The sequence below is a fragment of the Aedes aegypti genome, chromosome 1, assembly GCF_002204515.2.
Source record: "Aedes aegypti strain LVP_AGWG chromosome 1, AaegL5.0 Primary Assembly, whole genome shotgun sequence".
NCBI lineage: Eukaryota > Metazoa > Arthropoda > Insecta > Diptera > Culicidae > Aedes > Aedes aegypti.
In genome coordinates this window covers 71,323,218-71,342,262 of record NC_035107.1, presented here as the reverse complement: position 1 = coordinate 71,342,262, position 19,045 = coordinate 71,323,218, and the positions used below count along the sequence as shown (strand labels likewise).

The 19,045-nt window shown below is 39.0% G+C and overlaps 1 protein-coding gene across 1 annotated transcript in view; it reads right to left on the bottom strand.

The window, feature by feature from the left end:
* The window catches only part of LOC5569559 (sn1-specific diacylglycerol lipase alpha), a 343,791-nt gene extending 325,166 nt beyond the window's left edge, over positions 1–18,625 (bottom strand). Inside the window, exon 1 of the mRNA XM_021839496.1 lies at positions 18,322–18,625. The gene's annotated coding sequence lies outside the window, so the exon portion shown is untranslated. The remainder of the gene's footprint in view (positions 1–18,321) is intronic.
* Between the last annotated feature and the right edge of the window lie 420 nt (positions 18,626–19,045).

Sequence of the window (19,045 nt, the reverse complement as noted above, 5' to 3'; positions counted from 1 at the left end):
GCGATGCATATCGTCGCTGGATAAACTAAGTTATCCCTCACACCACACGGTTTTACATCGGGACAGTGCAAGATAAGATTAGATATCGGCTAGTTTTCCCCATGATATGAGGTTTCAGTGTAGGATCAGGTGTAACGGAGTTCGGTGAGGTGTAGGGAAGGTTCCTATGTATGGCTATCTAGCACTGCTTTCGGAATCGGAATCGCAATAAATTTTATTATTGATTAGAAACTAGATAAAGTTTGGAAATCATCATAATGAAGTGAGTAAATACTAGTTTGAACTACATAGTTCACTTTGCAAGTTGGCGTATTTTAGTGAGGAATTATAGGTAAGATCTGAGTATGTAAAGTAATCCACAACTATTCTTATCACTTGTTAAAATGTGTCAGTTGGTGGAAAACAATATATCTTACTATCTTCATTTTCAACCTTTTTCGGGGAAACCCAAGTGTTTGTATTTTCGTCGGTTTTGGAAATTTCAACGATCATTATTAAAAGAAGAAGATTTTACAACTCAGTGGCTGTGCCGAATCAGACTTCCGACTTACAGAAATTCATGATTCTTAAGGATCAAACACAATGCATTACGGCATTACGGCATTACGGCAGCACTGATTTGAATAACATATCATTATTTTGATCAATGTCGACAAAGTCAGATTTAACGTGGACTTGACAAGTAGAGTGTAGTAGATCAGCCGTTTTGTCGTAATACCGTGTTGCCGTTCACATTGTGTTTAGGACTTTATTCTTTATGAATGTACCAAGGCGGGTTCACTTTACTGACTACAAAGTGCAATGCACACACCTTGGCCTACACTACGAATGCTGAGAGAAGCTCAAACGCCGAAATGAACATTCGATTGGAGTTCACATATGCGATCGAAAAAATGAACATGAATAAGAGTGTGCGCTTTATGTTCATGTTCTGTACCTAAACGGGATAAGATAGATGGACCCATCGGCTAAAACCAAATGTGTCAGATTGGTACAAAAGAAACCATGGTGAAAAGAACTTCCACCTGATGCAGTTTCTGTCAGGACATGGTTACTATAGACAGTACATTGTTACGAGAGATCGCATGCTCGCTACATGCGGAGGGGTCACGTCTCCCGATAATATAATCCAGAGAATGTGTGTGGATTCCTAGTGCTGGAATGCAGTAACTACGGCTGTTACTCACATTTAGAGTTTCCAAATTTCCCGGGATTTGGAAATTAACAAAAACGTAAAAATAGAAAACAAAGCAAATTTGGTGGAAATTTCTTTTTCAAATTATTCTTATTTCGTGTAGGGTCAGTGTTCCCTTAGTAGACAGTCTCCTATAGAAGCACCAGTGGCTTTTATGATCATTTTACTATAAATCGTAGCAAAATATTTTTTAACATGAAGGTCAGGAACTTATTATCTAAGTAGGTACCATTGATACACAACTCAATTTTGTTGAGAACAAAATGATCGGAATAAAGTTTTGCTTATAATTTAAGGTCCCTCGCATCTTCAGCACACCTATTATTCCTCTAGTAGCACTACTAAGAGAAACTATTTTTCAATAAAACAAAATAATTAATGAATTAAGAACTTTTTCATATCAATCGAAAGTATTTATCCACACTTTATAGGAAAAATATTAAAGCTTTGTAAAAATACGGTTTTGATTTTTTTTACCAGTAAATTTGTTGGATATTTCTCTTCTTAGTGAGTATTTTATTAATGTCGCGCGCCTATTTTCTCTGAGTGCTTTTATATAGCCGAGCAAACGAGTGAAGCTGAAAGTGGACTGTTGCTGCTCAAGGATGACGGATCAATTGGTGAGCTCATTTCATGCTACTATTTCTAATCTATAAAATATGTATGACTGCATCTTTAATCGTTACAACGGTGAGACGTAAATATGATTTTTCAACAAACTATGAATGGCTCGTCACTGTGAGTGTCGACATGAACTCTGATTCATAAATTATTTATGTCTAATTTTTTTTTTCAAAACACCTTTTTCTTTTTACCATTATTTTTGTAATTAAAAAAAAACTTTGAATGGTTCGACACTACAAGTGTAGACTTGCGAAAGGTTCACTTTATTCAACAAATTCTGAAAGGTTCGTCACCTCAAGTGTCGGCATAATTTTTCTCTACATAGATATTGTTCATATCAAATGAAAATATTATATTTACATATAAGCTTGTTTATATCTCACAAATAATTATTTATCATGGTCTAATCGCTTATCAAAGTGAATCCTGTGACCCAACGATCCTCCCCATTAACAAACATCCCTCCCAGTAACTTTGTGGAGATGCAGAGGCAAACACGGTCTCCAAATAGCAAAGGTTACACACTAACATTCCTTCCCCCAATCCCACCTGACTGCAAGGACGTGGCCGGCGCCGTTATTGACCATGTATAAATAGAGGCACTGAATTGTGCACACTGAATAAGATTATGGCCAAACTCAGCCAAGCTTCTAGTTGATTCTTTGTGCATTTTCACTGACTTCGGTCAATCACGGAACAGTCAGTCTAAGCTAAGCTAAGCTCTAAAAAAATGTTAGCTTCATTTCAAACGCTAGGCTTTAAAACAAGAAAGTTTATAACATTAAGCTAAAGTTCCCGTGGAGTTTATTCTTGATAAATCGTAAGAAATTTAGAAAAAAAAAACCAACTAGAGTCATATATTGAAAATTGTGACTGTTACATCCATAAAACCTTTATAAGCCTACTCAATTCATAGAAAAGATCCCTCGAAAATTTCTTTATATTATATGGCATATAATCTCTAGCCAAAAACGATATCCATTTTAAAGTTTGATATCCGCCTTTTGACGTGCAGTTTCCAGGACTTTTTCGCAAACCATTAAACTATTAGGGCAGATAGAACATAGTCACAACATTCTAAAGTTTAGTTATACTGGTACAAGGTTTCAAATGAATGATGAATAATAATTGTCTCAAACCTGTATGGAAATGTTAGAATGGTTCAATCACACCATCAGTGGATTAACCCCTCTACCGGCAGTTTCATTTCGTGATAACTTTTTTGTTTCCCGGTATTTTTGTACAATTTTTTCACAAATTCTCAAAAAACTCTTCTAGTTTAAGAATCTGTGTTAACATTGATCATTGGTCATCTGAATCCAAAGATATTCCGAAATTCCTTGGGGGACCGACGCGTACACATAACCCACGTATATATCGTAGGCTACAGAATTTTTATCGTATTCGGATATCCACTCTTCGGAACAATACATTAATGAATGTATGTTGTGAAAAAATGAAGCAATTCGGTCCAGCCGTCTTTGAGTAATGAGCATTAATGTTGCTGGTACCATGCTGGCCAAATAAAATTCTTGAAAACTACATAAAAACTCATTTCGTAATTTTCAGATATCTCTAAGAATACTAAAAATTTGTATGATTTTTTCAGAGTAGCTCCTTATCACATGACATTGTATAGCCCACATTTTATTTTTTCGATAAGTTGACGTAAAACAAAATGGCCACTTAAGACATTTTATATAGAAAATGTCGGTCCCCCAAGGAATATTGCAATATCTTTAAAAAAAGATCACCAATAAACGATACCGACACAGATTCCTAAACTAGAAGAGTTTTTTGAGAACTTGTAAAAATATGGTGCAAAAATAACAAGAAACAAAAAAGTTATCGCGATTTGAATTTTTTTTCTTGCGGTAAAATATGGAGCTGCCGGTAGAGGGGTTAAGTCAGGTTTTTATATATTCTTCTAGTTTGGTAGCTAATTATAGCTTATTTTCAAACCAGCAGCAGTGTAATTTTAAGATTGCACATAAATATCTATCATATATGATGGAGTCCTTTTGTTACATTCAACTCGCTATAATTTTACAGGTTTCGTTCGTACTGTGTAGATCTTGTAGATCTTAATAGCCTTTGTTTCCGAAAGAGTTTTTGGATGACTTAGATCTTTTGGTGTATTCACCAAGAATCGCAGATAAATTCTTCCAATATTTGTGGGTATGTAGTAAACACTGAATTCTTAAATATGTAACAAATTGTGCTCCTTTATTTGATGACCTTTTCAAAAAGCTCTTGGGTACCAATAATGTCCACGAGTTATTTTTCCGACGCTCTCTATTTGGATTTTATTTCTTCATTCAGGTTACATCATAAAATTACTAGAAGCACTTACTGCATCAATATTCTTCACTATGTCACTAATTAGGTATGTAACTAGTACTCGACCGGATTAAACGCTCAGGTTGGCCAGGAGAAGGAGCTCAGACCGACTATTGGAAAATTCAGCGCCTACCGGCTGACGAACGAAAACGGCTTACGACTAATTGATTTCGCCGCCTCCAAGAATATGGCCATTCGTAGCACCTACTTCCAACACAGCCTTCCATACCGATACACCTGGAGATCACCACAGCAGACAGAATCGCAAATCGACCACGTTCTGATTGATGGACGGCACTTCTCCGACATTATCGACGTCAGGACCTATCGTGGCGCTAACATCGACACTGACCACTATCTGATGATGGTTAAACTGCGCCCAAAACTCTCCGTCGTTAACAACGTACGGTACCGACGGCCGCCCCGGTATGACCTACAGCAACTTAAGCAACCGGATGTCGCAACTGCGTACGCGCAGCACCTCGAGGCTGCATTACTGGAAGAGGGTGAGCTGGATGAAGCCCCTCTTGAGGACTGCTGGAGAACAGTGAAGGCAGCCATCAACAATGCAGCTGAGAGCAACGTTGGGTACGTAGGACGGAGTCGACGGAACGATTGGTTCGACGAGGAATGTAGGCAGATTCTGGAGGAGAAGAATGCAGCGCGGGCGGTCATGCTGCAGCAAGGCACCCGGCAGAACGTGGAGCGTTATAGACGGAAACGGCAACAGAAGACCCGCCTCTTTCGGGAGAAAAAACGCCGCCTGGAGGAGACGGAGTGCGAGGAGATGGAACAGCTGAGCCGGTCTCAAGAAACACGCAAGTTCTGTCAGAAGCTCAACGCATCCCGCAATGACTTTGTGCCGCGAGCCGAGATGTGCAGGGATAAGGATAGGAGCCTTTTGACGGACGAGCGTGAGGTGATCGAAAGGTGGAAGCAGCACTTCGACGAACATCTGAATGGCGCCGAGAGCACAGGCAATTAAGGTCGGAACAACGGAAGAAATGCCTTCGCCGGTACTGCGGAGGATGGAAACCAACCAGCCCCCACTTTGAGGGTGGTTAAAGATGCCATTCACCAGCTCAAGAACAATAAACTGCTGGTAAGGATGGTATCGGAGCTGAACTCATAAAGATGGTCCTGGAGAGGTTGGCCATTTGCTTGCACCGGCTGATAGGCACAATCTGTGAACCAGAACAGCTACCGGAGGAGTGGAAGGAAGGGGTAATATTTCCCATCTACAAGAAAGGCGACAAGTTAGATTTTGAGAACTTTCGAGCGATCACCATTCAAAATGCGGCCTACAAAGTATTATCCCTGATCATTTTCCATCGTCTATCACCTATAGTAAGCGAGTTCGTGGGAAGTTATCAAGCCGGCATCGCTGACGGCCGATCGACAACGGACCAGATCTTTACTGTACGGCAAATCCTTCAAAAATGTCGTGAATACTAGGAATACGATAGACGAGCATACTTTTGACTTTCAACCGTTCGTCTATCACAGATCTTTGTTAACGACAAATAACAACGTAAGTCGTGAAATACGGAGGCGCATCATCAATGGCAGCCGAACCTACTATGGCATCCACAAGAAGCTGCGGTCAAAATAGATTGACACCCGCACCAAATGTACCATGTACAAAACGCTCATAAGGCCGGTAGTCCTCTACGGGCATGAAACGTGAACGATGCTCGAGGAGGATTTGCAAGCACTTGGAGTCTTCGAACGTCGGGTGATTAGGACGATCTTTGGCGGTGTGCAGGAAAACGATGTGTGGCGGCGAAGGATGAACTCCGAGCTCGCCCAACTCTACGGCGAACCCAGTACCCAGAAGGTGGCCAAAGCTGGAAGGATACGATGGGCAGCGCATGTTGTAAGAATACCGGACAGCAATCCTGCTAAGATGGTGTTCGCTTCGGATCCGGTTGGTACAAGAAGGCGTGGAGCGCAGCGAGCTAGGTGGGTGAACGTCGTAACAAGCCCAGGCGATGGGCTGTGAATGTAATCGGACATTGTTCTAATCACACCCAGAAGCATACCTCCATGCTGGGTGGATATCCTGCGGTCAAGTTCCGCTTCTCCTCATGGTCAGGAGGTGGAAGACTACTGAAACTGATCGCAGTTGAAACTGATCGAAAAGTTGTTTGCCGTATGCTCAAAAAGAGTTCCGTGCAGAACAGCCACGCAAGGCGGCCCTGTAAACGGCAGAGCCAATAATGCTACAATCAATAATATGAATATTAGTGCGCTAATTGATGGGGGAGAAATATATTATGTTCTCGACCAAGAGTTCCAGCATATATTGCGTTTTTGACGTTGGATAACGTCTTACGGCAACATATGGGGGTACAATTCAGAAACACGAAAAATTGAGCATGTAACGACAAATGGTCAGGTTTTGACCGCTAATAACTCAGTCATTTATCGATAGATTTTCAATATTTATCCATAAATCGATTGGAAATTTATCTACGCGTCGATTCAAATGGAGGACACTATTGATTATTAGCAACAAATTATTGAAATATCGTAAAACGTTGACCCCTTTCTTATCTAACCAATCACGTTCAAGCACATTTTTCGGTTCCGCTTCCCACTATAAAAGCGCACCGCACCCTGCTTCTTCCCTCATTCTTCTTTTTGCCGTCAGACTGTGAACACGGTCGGCGAGCAAATTTCGAGAGTCATTCGCGTCCTCAGTTCAGTTTTCAATAGGACGCGAATTCAACACGCATTAGAACCGAAGAACCACGCATTTCGGAGCCGCAGCAACTGAAGCCGCTCATTTGAGTGCACCAGCCAGCATAATCGTTTTCGGCCAGAAATCGTCGCTACCAGCCAGTGCTCCGCTGTCATTGCCTTGCGGGAGGCTAGCGCGGTCATTCTGGTTCATTAGATCGAGCGGCACAGCCGTCACCGTCCGTGTAATATTCCCTAATTTGTACGAGATGGCTGAAGAAAATCGACCAAAGCCGCTTGTTGAAGCGCACATCGTCATCCGCACCGCAAATTTCATCGGGCGAGGCAGATTGAAACCAGTGCGCCGTCAAAATGTGTCCGTGTTACGCAAATTCAACAACTCAATTGGCCCTTTTGAGAGCCAACAAATGTGTTTTAAAGAGTAATTTGTATAATATTCCCTAATGTGTTTACCACATACTTGCTATAATCTCTTAATTCATCTCATAGCATCATACAATAATTGATTTATTACGAATAATTGACAATACGGCAATTTGAAGCTGTTTCCGAGGATGCTGCTGCAGTGCCGTCGGGTTGCAATAACAGCATAATGCTAATCTGTACATCCCTTACCCAGACATCAGTTTCATATAGCCTATTTCCCAGATAAGAAAACGAAGAATATGAAAGAAGGAGCATCATCTGCTATTCTAAGGGTATAAAGCATCCCTCCTTCGTTGAATCTGGTTTCATTCTGTTTTCGCTTTCGAGCTGGTAAGAGCTCCTCCAAACCTGCTCAGCTCCTCGCCACCAGAGGCAAGCTGTTGTACGAGATGGCTGAAGAAAATCGACCAAAGCCGCTTGTTGAAGCGCACATCGTCATCCGCACCGCAAATCTCATCAGGCGAGGAGGATTGAAACCAGTGCGCCGTCAAAATGTGTCCGTGTTACGTAAATTCAACAACTCAATCGGCCCTTTTGAGAGCCAACAAATGTGTTTTAAAGAGTTATTTGTATAATATTCCCTAATGTGTTTACCACATACTTGCTATAATCTCTTAATTCGTCCCCTTGATGCTACAACTAGATAACTCGAAATTTGAAATTTTTGACTTCAATATGCCAAAACATTATTCTTAATTGGACTGCAAAATATCCGCAGCTCATAAGCGTGTGATTCAATATATACATGTTGAAGTTTAATTCTCAATCATTTTCTCTGCGATTAACCATCACCTTGTAAAACGGTAATATTTTTAAAGTTACACATCCCAAAATTTTGATTTTCGAGTTATCTAGTTGTAGCATTAAGGGGACGAATTCATCTCATAGCATCATACAATAATTGATTTATTACGAATAATTGACAATACGGCAATTTGGAGCTGTTTCCGAGGATGCTGCTGCAGTGCCGTCGGGTTGCAATAACAGCATAATTGCTCGGAAAAGTTGCAGACGTCCTGAGTAATACTATATGTGATGCGAAAAACCGTTCAAAATTAATAATTTGTGGACTGTTCCCATTTTATCGCCTTTCATTTCATCCATAAAGTAGGATTAAAATATGCAAATCATGTTCTATGTTCAATGTTTAGCTGACATACGTGTGCGTATTTTTGTAACATAACTTTCAGACACAGAGAAAGCTTTTTCTAAGTCCGTCCGGAAGTTGCTCAAATCGTTGCCCATGCATCGTTAAATTTGGTATTCTCGTGATACACGAATTATTCCGAATAATTGCTATCAATCTTTGTGCTTTAAGGGCATTTTTAGGCAGTCTAGAAAAATGCCCTTGAACAATATAACCAGTCGAACCACGTTATGGTTTAATTGAAGCACCTTTAAATGCTTTAGTATCCTGAAAGCTTTCGTTATATTTGATCCTAGTTATCTAGAAAACTTGATATTCATCATCAGCAGCTTCATTTGTATTCAACAATCGATAATTCGTGCTTCTAACGTTTTTATGCGCGGAAATAAAACATCTTCAGTGCTGAAAGGATGCTGGTTAGAATAAGCCTTTATGTAATACGTTCGTTGATCGACCTAAGAAGTTTGCCATCAATTATTTCTACATAACTTACGTTCCATTTATTGTGAAAAAATTAATATTGATTCAAATGATTAGTGGATTTTTCATCAGTACCGAAAATACCGGTACTCAATGCTTTCCAGTACCGGTATTTCGGTACCAAAAATTGGTCTGTAAAACCGGTACTTTCGGTACCGGTACTCCCGGTACCAAAACCCTAGTTGAAGCGCACATCGTCATGCGCATCACAAATCTCATCGGGCGAGGAGGATTGAAACCAGTGCGCCGTCAAAATGTGTCCGTGTTACGCAAATTCAACAATTCAATCGGCCCTTTTCAGAGCCAACAAATGTGTTTTAAAGAGTTATTTGTATAATATTCCCTAATATGTTTACCACATACTTGCTATAATCTCTTAATTCATCTCATTCCATCATACAATAATTAATTAATTACGAATAATTGACAATACGGCAATTTGAGGCTGTTTCCGAGGACGCAGCGTAGTTAACGTCATGCAATCGGGTCTTGTACACAGCCCCCTCTGATTTTTGTATAGAAATAAAAATAAATTAAAATATAAATTGTATGGCGCGTGAGAAATCTGAAACCCCCTCCCCCCATGAACTTTTATGTAATAAATGGATGGCCCCTAAGGATATTATTTCCATCTATTAAATGTAAGGACTAAAGAATATGATTATCTCTGGGATTATTCATAAGGAACGGTCGCATTTCCCAAGTGATCCATTTCATTCATAATTTTCTTGTCAATTATCGCAGTCATGATCATTGATTAGTTGCGAGTTTGATGATGCATTCCCTATTACGGACATCATTTTCATACTACAAACAGATCACCCAAAACTCTTTCTCTGTTTATTTGGAGAGCAAAAGTTGCCGCCCATGCTTCTTCTTCCATGGACCGGTACTATCGGTGTTGAAGTGTTAACCGAGCCAACCAAATAATAACACTTAATATCCATAATAGATCAGAACTGACATGCAACAAATAGTTTGAAAATTGATTAGATTTTTAGATTTCTAGGTAAATCTTTCATAAGTTCGTGACAATCCTAAATCAGGAAATAGAAGAAGCTAACGTTATCCAACGTCAACTTGGCGGTCGTATCTCGGAAACAACCTCTTACTTTTTCTAATATTTATAATCTGCTTTACAACTTTACATTATTAGATATTGAAGGGGCCATTGAGTTAGGAAGGTATCGAGTTATTGAACACAAAATCAGTGCAACTGTGATCCAAGGGACCATTTAGGTAGCCATGTAATTAAACTTTTACTATGGTTCTCTAACTCGTTATAGAGATACAGAATATCGAGTACGGGAGAGTTGACTGTAATGAACAGAAAAAGACAAATCTGTACGTAATATATGTGTACAATAGGTGCACTGGAACGGTTCAACCGAAGAGTGGACTCTGACCAAGTGAGGAAAATAAACCTGTGAAAGTTTAGCGTTACAGTTGATCAAATGAAACACTTTCCCTTATTTTCTTATCTAAGATTTGTCGTAAACTTATAAATTAGCAACACGTTCCTAGTCCAAACCATGTTTTTTTTTTTCTAGAATTTACAACAAACCAGATTGCCAAAGGTAATGTCCCCCTCGCAATTCAGTGTCAGCCGTATCAGTTAACTTCTAGGCCCATACATATCGAACGAACTAAAAAGAGAAACCGTGAAAATCCGGTTGAAAACATTTTTCCCAGCTGTGCTGTCCCCAAACAACGTGTAACTGAAATGGAACCCATACACGCTCGCAATCTACGAAGTGTGCGCGTGCGCTTCCGAACCGGGACCAAAAACGAATGATTGTCAGATTGCCATCCAGCAGTAGAACAACATGGTTGTAAGGCCACGCTGTTACACTTCACTAAAATGTAATGAAGGCATTTGAACTGACAACAAAGTTTTCCAGTAGTATAAGTAAGTAGGAAGTAAAAGCTGCTATCTAGGTTGGTAATACGATCAGTGAATTCATATTGGGGTAAACTGAAATGCATCGAGGACAATGCGCCTATGCCAACACTATGAGAGTAGTGTAATGAGGAAAACAGAAACTGCTGTAAATCGAGCGCACTCGTTTCCACTTTCCTAATCTCAGTATAGGTGAACCGGCGTTTTGGGGGAAAGCAGATGAACGGAATAGCCGATAAAGCGAGTAATAACATGGAAGTAAATTAATCCGATAAGAATATCGGTGCACGTTGCGTGGACGTCGTCGGTTAGTGGGACATTTAAATGAAGGTTAGATAAGGTGATCCAAAAAGAGTGAAGCTTGCTTCATAAGGTTTATTCGATTTTTACTTGTCTCTTGCTTGTCCCTTACTCGTCTCTTACTTGGCTTTTACTTGTCTCCAACTTGTCTCTCACTTGTCTCTTATTGTCGCTTACTTGTCTCTTACTTGTAGATGGAGGTTTTATGTGTAATATAAACGGTCCTAGGACGTCAATCTTGGAAATTAAAAATAATTTGAAGTGCGTTCGACAATGCAAAATCGCAAACTCAAGCAATGCCTCTCAAAGGATCCCGAATAAATCGTTTTAATACCTGTAATCGTTCATATATATAACTCGCATAATGCCCCTCTTAACGACATCCAAACGCGAAGCCATATACAAATATATGGCCATCGGCTTCTGCTGCAATGCATACCAAATGTACGACCAAACTCAGCGTATTCGTTTTAAAGCATAAACGGCATCAAATACGGTAACATAAACAATACCTTATAAGCACTCCACGTTTACTTCCAAATCTTGTGCGCGTTGAGAACGGTGCGAAACACACGAATCCAATTAGCCGCCGGTCGCTTCTCTCACGAATTCTCCAAAAAAAATCCAATCACCGCCGGAAGTTTGAAACACACTCTCACGGATCTCTATTTTGAGGATTTTGTTTTCAGTCGGTCGAAATTTAGTCCCATCAAATCACGCTAAGTCGCATTAATCACTGGTAAACATTCCAACTGATAAAAGGATTCCCTCGGAATCACTCGCACTCGCAGCCGTTATCAGTTCGACGTAAGCCAACCATGTGTGACTCGTCACAAATTTTCTCATCGCACTGAAGCTGCACTCTCACGCTCTCTCAGTATTGCGATGACTGAGGGTATGCGATATTGTCAAGGTGCTTCAAAATTAAATTCCGCGGAATCCCAGAGTATCCACTGTGGAAAAATTTTAATTTTTAAATTTCGTTTCGATTCATGATATTGGAAATAAATCGTAATTTTTAAGCAATTTACGGAAATTTAATGGAGTATCGTTCTACTTGTACACCTAATTGTACCTATACTTGTACACCTAAATTTAAACTACCTATTCAACTACACACTTCAAATTTAACCGAATTCTCAACAGCCGTTTTTTTTCGGTGGACCTTTCGGTGATTTTTTATTTATTTATTTATTTGTAATAATTATTGCGACGTAAGACATTGTCTTTTAAATTGCCACAAACTGACTTCAAATTGGAGTTCATGATTTAATTCACTTATCTAATACAACTCTATTTTCCTAGTTCCTGAAGATTCCGTACTACCTAATTCATGTTGCTGAATCTGATAAGATCCCGCCTAAATCCAATAACAGAAGAACATAATTTAATACTGATTGGTAACGCATTCTAGTGTACGATGCTTCGCACAAAGAAAGATTGGAATAATGTTGAGGGATGCTAAAACTCATTGTACGAGACTGTCGCATACGAGTTATTTTAGAAAATAGATAATTCGGGGTTCTAGATTTAATTATTTTATGAAAATTTAAACATAATCTGTATTCATAGAAACGTCGGAAAGAGCATCCAAGTAATGATTCGTGCAAATGTGAAACTCTGGAATATCTGGGAAGGCAATGGACATATCGCACACAAGCATTAAGGGCAAGACGCATTTTGTTCATGGCAGCCATGGACGCATTACTGTATATAAAATCACAGTAGATAAAATGCGGTAGTAAGAGTGCCTTGAAAAGTTTTGTTTTTATTTGAGCGTCCAAATGAATCGTAACTAAGTTAAGTTGCTTCAAAACATAATATATTTTTCTACATTGCTGGTTTATCTGAGCATCCCAACACAGATTAGATGTGAAAATCATACCAAGATTAGAAGCTTGATCAACAAACTCTATATTTTCGCCACCCAAATATAAATCTGGTGTTCTCAGTGCATCTCTAGATTTATCGATTAAAAGAGCTTTGGTTTTGGTTGAATTAATTGGTAAGGGATTTCTGTTTGACCATTCAAAAAGTTTTTGAAGATCAGAATTTATTCTTCTTGCTACCTCATCTAGACTCATATTTTTTATGACAGCAGAGATAAATTTGCACATCATCTGAAAACAGATGCACAGCGCAATATTCTAAAGACGGTAAATCATTAATAAATAATGAAAATAATAATGGTCCAAGAATTGACCCTTGTGGTACGCCAGATTTAATATCTACGAAAGATGAATATATCATGTTGTGAAAGACAGCTTGATTACGATCACAAAGATATGATTTAATGAGAGAGACAGCAGTGTTCGAGAAAAGAAACTTTGACGATAATTTGTTGAGCAGTTTATGATGGGATACACGGTCAAAGGCCTTAGCAAAATCTATTAGTAGAAGTATAGCGATTCCTTTTTTGTCAATAGCTTGGGCGATGTCATCGTGTACTTTCAAAAGTGCAGTAGTGGTACTGTGTTTTTTGCGAAAACCAGACTGATGTGGATCGAGGAAGTTCATATGATCTATGTATTCACTGATCTGAATCTTCAAGTTTTTTTCGAAGACTTTCGAAAGTGAATACAGTAAACTAATTGGCCTAAGATTCGTAATATCAGTACTTTTGGATTTCTTCTTAATCGGAATAACCTTGACTTGCTTCCATACAGTGGGATATTTGCCGGTCAATATAATCCTGTTGAAAAGGTGTTTAAAATGAATAATTGCCAATGGTAAAACTATTTTAATAAACTGAATGGGGATGTTATCTAGTCCTATAGCATTAGACTTGATATCGAATATAGCATTCACGATTTCAAAATCGTTAATTTCACGGAAAACGAAACCATTTGAATTAGCTGGAAATGAATGATTAGGATAACTATCAGAAGAGAAATTTGAAGAGAAGTAACGGTTAATGTCGTCTGGAGAAGCATTACAGTCAATACCGGAACTATTATCTTTGGAAACACCAAGCCTTTTAATGTTACTCCACAATTGTTTGCTTGGCATATTAATATTCAATACACGTTTCTCATAGTTTGACTTGGCATTTCTAATCATGTTGGTAACTCTATTACGAATCTGCTTGTATTGTAAACTATTGACACTTGTTTTATTCCTAAGCCAATTTTTATAAGCAATATTTCTTGAAATAATCGCTCGCTCTTTGTCAGATGTGAACCACTGATTTTTTGTGGCTCTGATCATTCTGAGAGGTATGTAAGAATCATGCATCATGAGTAATTTTTCATTCAGAAATTGCAGAAGAAGATCGGGATCGTCTTGTGGAAAGTATTCGTTCCAGTTTATAGCATTGAATGCATTTTGTAAAGCGTTAGCATCGAAATGAGCGTAATCTCGGTAGGATGCATTGACATTTACATTAGGTGCTTCTATTTTAAACGATACAAATATCATGTCATGATGGGAAATTCCAGGCAACGAAATCTGGTCGTGCTTACATACTTTATCCAGTGAATCAGTTAAAAAGAGGTCTAGCATCGAGCATCCTGTGTTATGAAAGTATGTTGGTTCATTATTGACGCATACATAAGACATGCCTGAAATAGCATCTCTGAATCGTCTTTGTCTGCTATTATTTTTGAGAAGATCTGTATTAAAATCACCTTTGAAAAAGGTTGATTTATATTTCACAGTGAACTGATCAAAGTGTTGCATTAAAGTATTTGAGCAATCTACATCTGTGAAGATTATAATATACTGCTAACATAATTCGATCTTTGCCACTCATGACTTCAAAACACATAAACTCCGTAATTCGTGCATCATTACCTACTATGGAAGATGCTTTTAATACACGGCATACTAAGTTTTTACGAACATACACACAGATTCCCCCACCGTGTCGGGTACGGTCGATCCTATAAATTAAATGTAACCATCTACAGCTATCATTCTATTTTCAATGGAATCATCCAGCCATATTTCTGTCATACAGATCATATCCAAATTACAATCAAACAAATTCATTTTTAGTTCATTGAACTTTGAAAATCTACGGGCTGTCAAACTCTGAACATTGATATGACAAATGTTGAACAAATCTGAATCTAAAGCCGACCTCAAAACCGCCCTGGGTATCAAATTACTTGTGGAAGCATCATCACTGTTAACGTTATTCAGCATTTATAGGAACAAGAAGTTGGATTAAGCTAAGATCATTATCTAGACCCACACAATATGAACAGATACTAATTACCAGGAACCATAAACTAAAATTTCTAACTAACATAATTTTCACAGACTCTGTGGTGCAGTCAAGTGGCTCTAAGCAACTGAAGAAAAACAAAACGTGGCACTCAATAATCCATTAGCAGCATCGAGCATATTAATGTGGTAATCAACAGCAAATTTATAGCAGCAACAGCAACAGCGTCCAACAGCGTCAGCAACAGCAACAACGAGTGGAAACATATCCACATCCCCAACCCTCAATACTTTCAAGAAGGAAACAACAAGGATATTGAAGGATTGGATACATGGACAAAAGTGAGATAAGCTGGGAAAGGTGATATTGTTTTGACTTTTAGGAGCGGATGGAAGCAATGGAAAAAATAATGGATGTGAAACATGGAATAAAATAGGCAGGAAAGAGTAATTGTTACTGCTAGGTTGGGCAACACGTGGGTTACCAGGACAAAGACCTCGGCAAGCTTGGCTAAGCAACAGCCTGCCTTTTGAGGTTGGGTGCGTCAAGGACCTCTTTTCTTGGCTAGCGCGATCTGGAGCACCCCTCTGGTCTCAAGGTCGGCTGGAGTTCTCTAGTAGGCTAATCAGACCTCGGATATTGGGATGGGTGTAATGAAAACTGTAGTGGTTCACAATTTTACTTTTATATTGACCTAAATGTACATAACTGTGTGGGTGGGTGTATGGTGTAGTGTGGTTATTAATTATAATTTTACTTAACCGGCCGGTATGTTCGGGAATTCCTGGAGGGATGGCGGCACTGTAGACTGCGGAGCTTGTTCGGTGGAGCTGACAGCGTGGAAAAGCTGAACGGGGTGCTGGGAATGGACGCTCGTTGGCTTCGACTCCTAAGAACGACCTGTCCTGGAGGTTAGCGTCCTTCAAAACCGGGTCGTCGGCCACGTTTTGCTACCAACCTGGGTTCAAATGCCCTAGTGGGCTCTGAGGGACTCAATCCGGAAGAAGTTTCCAGGATTAAACTCCACGGGTCCTGATTCGCTTCTTCGCTCCTCACTTCTCTTTCTTAACTCTCTTAACTTCCTTTTAACTTTCTTTTAACTTCTAACGTCCACTTCGAATTGGATCCTTATAGGAAATAGACCGAATCTATCCTTCTCCGATGCCTCCGATCCCTCTATCGTTGGGTAGTCTTTTTCTCTTACTTTTCCTCCACTGAACTCTATCTGTTATACATTTACTTATAGCTAGTTTTTATTGTAGTGTAGTGTACTAAATTTATATCAGGTGGAGGGGTGTTTTTATGGCATGCAATAGAATTTAAATTTAAAATTTCACGGAGACATATAATTAATAATAATAGAAAAAAACAAAATCTTACAAACTAACAGGCTTATTGTTACAAACGGTAACAAAATCGGTTAGGATAAGGTTGATTCTAGAAGCAGCCATCGATCGAGAGTATCCACTACAATGACGTCACACTCTTTGTGGGTGATATCAGCGACCAGCCCATTCTTCGTAGACACTTTATGTAAACGCCCTTCATTACGGTGTCGGATTGCAGCATTCAATATTCGCCTGGAGAGTGGTGTCAAGTTCTCATTCACGTAGATGCGACCTTTTCCTTCGAAGCCTATGTGATGTAGCGCCAGCGATCTGCCATGAAGATACTTGTTGAAGAAGACGTCTCTTTTTCCTCGGAAGGCAAATCTGCAGAGAATTGGTGGTGATGATCTAGATTGTACAGGGTGTTTGTATAGTCGTTTTAGATGTACTATCGAATGCTCGTCGGGGGCACCAATAACGCAGGCAATACGACGATATATTTGATTTAGATCTTCATCAGGATGATATGGGACACCCGTGAAAACTAAATCCAACGCTCTTTCCATTCGACTAAGGTGTTGAAGTTTGAGCTGATGATCAGTACGAATGGAATTGATTTCTTTCGTAAGGTTGTCTAAATTATGGTTGTATTCATCCTTGATGGACTCGATGCGACGTTCGACACAAACAATACAAGCTTCGAGATTGGACACATATGACTCGATCATTGCTTCCAGTTTCGCAGTGGTAGAAGAAATCATCCGATGGATGCCTTTCCACAAAACATCTGCATTCATTGGTTTGCTATCACTGTTGTTGTTGTTTTGTTGATATTTATTTACGCTCATTGTGGTAATGATGTATTATAGCAAGGTTGGGTATAATGAAACTTCTGAAGGGATGTGTTTTTGGCGAGCTATCTGATAGAATTAAATATTGACGAATTACCGAAGCAGTTGGTTTCAAAACAGTTATTTTTCACTATACCACAACGTAAACTGCTATTAGCGATTTAAATAGCTAATTTGATACAATTATCTGGCACACGGCAATGGGGAATAACCACTTGAAAACTGCACCAACTCAATCTATCACTCGATTGCCAACATCCCTTCAGGAACTTGAACTTTATTAAATAATATGTAAAACTTGAGAAAGTTCATCTGTCAATAGTGCCGAATACTTCGGTGATTGTGTACAGATTTTCTTTGGAATTGTTGTTTGCTTCCGGAGTCGTCACTGCCAGACCAGTGTATAACAACAAAATTGTACCACAATTATATCAAGATTTGTTGCAAATAAAAAATTTTGTTTCATTTTAATTAGAAGCACTTCGGGTTACACTAAATGCAGAACCTTAAATCAATACCAGAACAGTTCAAAATAGTTATCGATAATTCTGTATATGTGAATCGATAATAAATCTTGAAATATACAAATGTTAATTGACAAGCATGTCATTTTCTTGCGTATTTCGGAGAAAATCACTAGAGAAACGTGGAACGACAAAGACTGCCAAGAAAATGTAAATTCCCTTATGTATGAAAAATAGCAGAAAAAAGTGTATTTCGCGAAACAAAATGTGAATACCATTTCGTTTCGAAAAATTCCACGCCAAATTAGATTTTGTATCGAGTTTTACTGAACATATTTCGTTTCTTCTGTAACAGTAATTGCGTTTCGAGATAAATTAAAAACCATATCACATACCCTTAGCGATGACTGTTTTACTCATTCACGTTCGCCCTTCCCTTCTATCTTTATCACTGGATTATCTCTACGATCGCGCGCGCCGAAATTTTCTTTCCTTATCGCCTACTGAGGTAGGCAATAATTGTGCAATTCACGTTTCCTCGTTACCGAAAACGCATCGATTCGTTTGATTTTTTATCGCAATTATCATAAAGAAATGAATCACTTCACTATATGGTTACAAAGTACGAACCGGTATAGACACTACATACAACATCCGCTTGACCGGCTTCGCGTCATTCGTCTGCATTCTGCTACGACACCGGCGAACAACTTACTGAATGAGTGACCGTTGTTCTTGTTTGGGTGTTGTGGCTGTGATTCGTTTTTTTTATTTTGATGCAAAGAAATAGGCATACACTCCAGTGCAAAAGTTTTGGTAAAAATCCTAAAAAAAAATATATACACAAAGGTGTGATCCATTAATTACGTAGGACAATTTTGGCGGTTTTTAACAGCACCCCCGCCACCCCACCCAAGGTAAGATTTTTTGTATGAAAATTCAAAATAATTTGTATGGAACGTACAAAATCTCCAGAAATATCGATGGAAATTGAATGTTTAATCACAGATATTTAGAAAAAAGTTTGTATATTTTTGGGGCGATCCCAAACTTACGCACGGAAGTGTAAGTAGTGGAAGAGCTCTAACTGAATCACGTCATTCTGTTCAGCGCACGTTT